This window comes from Magallana gigas, chromosome 10 (assembly GCF_963853765.1).
Source record: "Magallana gigas chromosome 10, xbMagGiga1.1, whole genome shotgun sequence".
Classification (NCBI taxonomy): Eukaryota; Metazoa; Mollusca; class Bivalvia; order Ostreida; family Ostreidae; genus Magallana; species Magallana gigas.
Genome location: NC_088862.1, coordinates 10968355 through 10974714, shown reverse-complemented (window position 1 = coordinate 10974714; position 6360 = coordinate 10968355).

Below are 6360 nucleotides of genomic sequence, written 5' to 3'. Positions count from 1 at the left end.
TTAACAAATAAAACTAAATGCGTGTTTTTGTTGTTGTACCTATAGCAATATAACACTTATGTAAACAAAATCAATTGAGTTTTATAAATTAAAAAAAACAACAACCTGTTTCTTGCTTTTGACTCGACTAATGACATTTCAATTTATGTCAAACGTTGAAAATGCCCAAGTTAATTATCCTATACATTAAAATAGAAGTAAAAAGCTTAAGATGCTTAACCAATTTCTTTTTAAATGCTCAAGTTCAAATCGACCACCAAAATACGAACAAGTTTCTATTGCTTTCCCTTACTCAAGATCTTTCTGATTCTATTTGTTGACTATGTTTATTAACACCATTGCGTTCAACGTTAAACTCAATATTTGCAACACTACTGGGTTTACACAAATGTCATTTTAAAGCATTGTTTAACTAAATACGTCGTTTTCTTACCAATGACTGCTTAGCTTTAATCTACCTATGAGAGACTATACATTGCCTCAGAAGTTATTGATTTTGTAAAATATTTCCTTATTTTTGGGTAAGAGATACACGCACAGTTCTACTGCTTATTAATTTTTCAGACAGTGAAAATAGAATTAGATCTTGTTTTGATGAAATGTACGTATTAGATAAAACACTGTTTCAATGGAAAATGAAAAACAAGTCAGTTATCACAGCGTATAAAATAGCAACTTTAGCAAGTATTGATAATAATATTTGTTTGGAGTAAACACTTCAGAATAGATGGTGCATTTTTTATCCCAGGAACTTGTTGAAACTTTCTGTAGACACCGTATTGTTTAATAAAACGACATATGAGCATGTTTTTTGTCTTAGGTTTTTCAGAAAATTAGATACATAGCCATCAATTAGTAACTGATAACAAGCAATTCAAATGTAATAATTAAATGTAAGGTTCCTTGACAATTTTCACTTAAAGCTAAGAAGTGTCAGCAACGGCCTATCCCAACATTTTAGTACACGACTAAGACAGTTTGATATGCTTAACAGCTCTCATTTCATCTCAAACACATCGTGTCGAATGATAGGCTTATGCTATTTGGTTTGTAAATTTTATTTTGGAAAGATAGAAGTTTTCTGGTGATGTGTTGTTATTACTATTGCACAGATCGCTTTTGTGTTCATTTAAAATTATTTACATCTACAATGTATTTTTCCTCTGTTCTTTAAGAAAATCAATTGTTATGCATACAGTAGAATGAAATTTACGCGATCCATTCAAACGATATCGGCGTATGATCAAACCTTTTCCTTAAATTTAACAACAAACCGCCTGAATGTATTGTTTCTTTTATTCACTGTCATTTTTTATTCGACAACCTCTAAGAGATCATTGTAAATTTTGAGTTCACTTTGTTTGGATTATATCTTCATCGATCAAAACTAAAACTGCATTTAGAGCACGAACTCAATAATCCATTAAACAATGCATTTAAAAAGCGAAAATTACTGCAGAAACTTTTTTAGATTACTTTGTGTACTCTAGTATATATGATTTATAAACGTATTACATTTTGCTGTGTATTCTCTTTAGCGTTTTTGGCGAAAGAGGTTTTTGCTAAATCAATTACATCGATGAGTGCCTTGTCTATATGTTAATATTATAAGAAAAGGTTTTTTTTTTAAAATACGCTAATCCAATAACCAATAATAATATACGATTTATTGGGTAGGACGGGTGCTGTTCCAATGAAACCAAAAAGAGCAACTGCAACAACAATGCTGTTAAAGATTTAACTTAAAAATTGCGGAAGATTATGTTTTATCGTATTTCTCACTTGCATGTCAGTTCATATACATTTGTTGTTTTTGACAAATTAAACGTACGAACTTGTGAACGAAATGTTAAACTTAACATATTATGAAATGCATTTTACATACTTTAAAACACAGGGTCGTTAAAAATATCGTTCTAGGATCTATAGGTTGACACATTTTCGCTACTTACTAAAATAAGTTGTGCTAGATTAATTCTATGAATTGTGTTTATGTATGACGTGATTTTTATTAAATACGCAATACTCTACCACCAAGCAACAATGCAAAAGTTTATGGTGATCCAAAATGTTTCCCTCTATGTCAAATGATCCTTTTTATTATACCAATATCTTATTATCGTTTTTGGGTTTTTTTCCTTCTGCAATCAGGACGTCGTTTTAATTTAAAATTGAAATGATGTGCTTAACAGATCAAATGACACAATGTACTTTAATTATAAGAACCTTTAATTGTACTAGTTGCCAAAACAGGACGTAGTTATACAATTTTAAGCAGGATATCTTTAAAAACGATACGATGATCACGTAGTGCTTATAAATAAATGATTAATTATATATACAGATATCAAAACTCGGTGACAACGCATTTTCTTAATATTTCAGAATTTGGTATGTTTTGGTTGATAAATATTTTAGACAATCATAAATGGTTGCAATGGGGACCTGTTGCTTGGTAACAGAAGCAAAAGATAAAAGAAATTGGTTTTTACTTGATCTAATACAATTTTTTACGTGGCTAGTAAATTTCATATGGAATTGACTACGAATGAACAATATTAGGTTAATTATAAACCATAAACGCTGTCGTTCAGTATTGAAATGTGACTGAAAGGTGACTACTGTGGAATCATTAAATTTCGTTGGGGCCAACTTTCGTGGATTGCTTAAATTTCACAGGTTCGTGGGGACGTAATTTCGTGTATTCTCTTAAACATACAAAGGAACTATGACTCTAGTACCCTAATCTATTAATTCGTGGAGGATGTTAATTCGTGGATGAGAGGTACATACGAATTTCACGAAAATTGAGCCACCACGAAATCTAATGATTTCACAGTAAATGGTACAGCTTTGCCATTCAGTCACCTTCCCCGACCTTTTAGTCAATATTTACTTAACTGAATGGCAGAGTTTCATCCTATGTAACTAATGATATAATATCCGTATGTAGGCATAATTGTCTTCTATACTACTATGTTAAAATAATAGAGTCGATTTTTTGGGCTTTAATACCGAGAAATCGGATGAGTACTGTCTTTTGTTTTATATATCTTTAACATCATTGGTACTTGCAGATTACCAATTTGTTTTTATTTTTTCTCAACCAAGCTTCGCAAATTAATAATTAACAAAAATTCCTTTAAAAAATCCGGAAACCATCTGAATTTTTTGGATTTTACAATCTTGCGCATGCGCATTACATTAACGCTAAATCACGGGAGGCTCTTTAGTTTATGTTTCCAAAATATCACATTTGTATGTATATGATAAGCTCAGAAACGATATTACAAATACGTGTAAATTTTCATTGAAAATTTGTCATATATTCATCAAAGGAAATACGGGAGATAACTCTAACTCGGTGCATTTAATATGAAAAATCCCGAGAGTTCTGAATGTCAACATGGTGTGTAAATTCAAAGCGAGGAAAAAAGTTGGTGCAAAGTGTTGAATTCTTCATTAGTATGAATTAAATTTTAAGATGAAAGATATTTACAGCTCAAAATGGTTTTGTGAATCATTTGACTGTTATTTACAATGTACCTTCATTATTTTTCTCCAAAATCGTTTCGGAGCAATTCTTCAATTTTTTGCTACATTAATACATGTACGGTTTTAACGCCTTTTAATTTTTTTTAATAATTTTTTTTAATTTTAAGAGTAATTAAAAGCATTATTGTAGGCTTTTTGGTTATGCAAATGTCAACAATACGGCGTGTCGATGTATCTATTTCGTAAATGTCCGATATCATACCGGTATATGTTGTATGCCAACCCGTGCACGCACGGGTCAACGTCTAGTTTAATTTAAAATTCATTAGTTGATTTTTGTATTAAACTGAAGAAGTAGTTTATTTAGAATGACACGTCATGAAATTGTCTGATATTAAATGTAATATCAGATTCAAACTTAGCATATAAATATCAGACTGCCAAAGGTAATTTTTTACACCTTAAGGAAAAGGAATGACGTCAGAACAGTATCATTAGTTACATGGTTTATAGATACTGTATACGGGGAAATATTCGCCCTCGCTTTTTTTCTCCTCTTTCCCATCCTTGCAATTGTCAGCGGGCGAATTTAAGACTAGGCGATATCCAATGTCTCAAATTATCTCTCTTAAACACAACTGTGTTTGGGCGAATTCAAGAGGGGCAAAAATGTTTGTAAATGTAGAGGGGCGAAAATGGTAGGGGTCGAAAATAACACTGTGTACAGTAGTTATTAATAACCTAATATGGTTTATACAACAACCAAGCTATACCATTACAATATAACAAGTTTATAAACTTTAAAATGATGTTACCCCTGTGGGTACCGTCAGATGGAGGCTCGATTTTTTCATACTAATGAATTTTAGCACATGGCACAATACATCTTCGGAAATGAGCTTTCAGTGTTTTGTTATATGGGCCAATCATACTTCCTAAAGGAGTTCGTTTTTAAAAGAGTTCTTCTCAAGAATTGAATGAAAAAATATCGACATATTAAGGGTCAAAGTCGAAGTAGCTGAGTCGATAGTCGTGGACATGGCCCAGGCGACCCGGGTTCTAGCCCCAAAAGCCGCAAAATTTTTTCACTCATTTTTCGCTTAGACTAACGATTTTATCTTTGACTTGATTTGTTTAATCTATTCAATAATCGAACGAAAGACCCACTCGTTGCTCGCAACGAGAACGATCTAGTTATTTTTCTATTTGAAGGAACAATATCGAAATATCAATGTTGTCGTTTTTCATTTTTTATGAATAACATGAAATAAATTAACATTGAAATTGGATCAATATCTAACAAATAAACCTTATTTTTAAAATCACTGTTGGAATAAAGAAAAATTAATCACCTTTAACTTCTTTTTACATTACAATTTCTTTGTGTTAATTTTATTTTTTAAAACCAGCGTTCGATACTGCATAGAGGAAATGTGAAAAAAGTTTACTACAAATGAAATTACGTTGTAATAGGGGAGGTTTCGGTATATCAAAACTATGAATATGGATGTTATTAGTACAACATAATGGTAATTCTTTTTTTCGAGTGCAATCATGTAGAGGTAAGTCAAGAAAAACCCTTCCCCATTTTTTGTGTAGATAAATAACCTTATTTTTTCTTTCTTTTTTTTATTGCTTGAAAATAACATTGTTGGATTACATTGGAAACAAATTACATGTATAATCATACATGAAACTTCTTTTATTATGCCGGTGATATCATACTGGCAGAATCCGCAGGTGACTTTCAAAATTCCCTCCGCGTATTTTATACATATTGTAATTAGTGGAAACATAATGTTGATAAAACAAAAACTGTCGTTTTTTTCCAAAGGTGCAACATTAACAAAAATTTGGGGTTTTTTTTACTGTAAAGAAGTTATGGAATGTTTAATGAAAACATTAAAGAACTCAAATATAATAGTCAAAATTTCTAACGCCCCGGGCAAATTTTCGTATTACACTTTTTGCATTTTTAATCATTTTGACTATGACTATGGTTAAGTATAAACTGAACGTGAACTTGTACGTACTTTAGCCTAGATAGATTAATCAAACATCATAATGAGGTTAGTGATCGAGGAACCACTCAATGTCATTAGACGAATCTAGTACACTGTAATTATCTTTTTTTGAAATACGATCTTACAGTTATAAGAGCGATTTGAGCTCTCCATGATTTCATATATCAAACTACATACATATATATATATAGGTTCATGTTCACTATCAGGTTCAAAATTAATGACTTATAGAAGATTCATTCTTTATCTGCCCAATATATAACCATCTTGTGACATTTTGAACAACATATCACATAAGTAAATTGATATATATAGACATTTGGCATGATACAATATCGGGTATGAACAAGAGACACACGCACGTAGCATTAGGGGGGCCTGTAACCCCCCCCCCCCCCCCCCCCCATTCTACAAGGTCACTTTTCTTCACGTAGAGTGTGAATAACACTTTTTCTTCAGGCAAAAGGGTCATTTCTCTACGTAGAATAATGACCGAGGGATTATTTTACTGCGTAGAATAATTCTACCCCCAGTCATTATTCTACGGGAGTCATTATTCTACGTTACACCGGCAAAAGATAAGGAATGCAGGAAATGCGGGAATGTGGGACACTTAATGAGCTGCTGCTTAACGAAGCCAAAACAAGGAAAACGTATGGCACAGAAAGCTCAGAGAGGAGGACAGATTCATACAGTAGAGTCGGAATCTGATTCAGATGTGTTTGCATTTATTCTGAAGACATCGGACAAGTCGTCAGACAAAGTTACGGTCAGTCTTCGAGGACATCCAGTGGAATTTGTCCTTGATAGTGGTGCATCAGGCAATATTATAGACAAACAA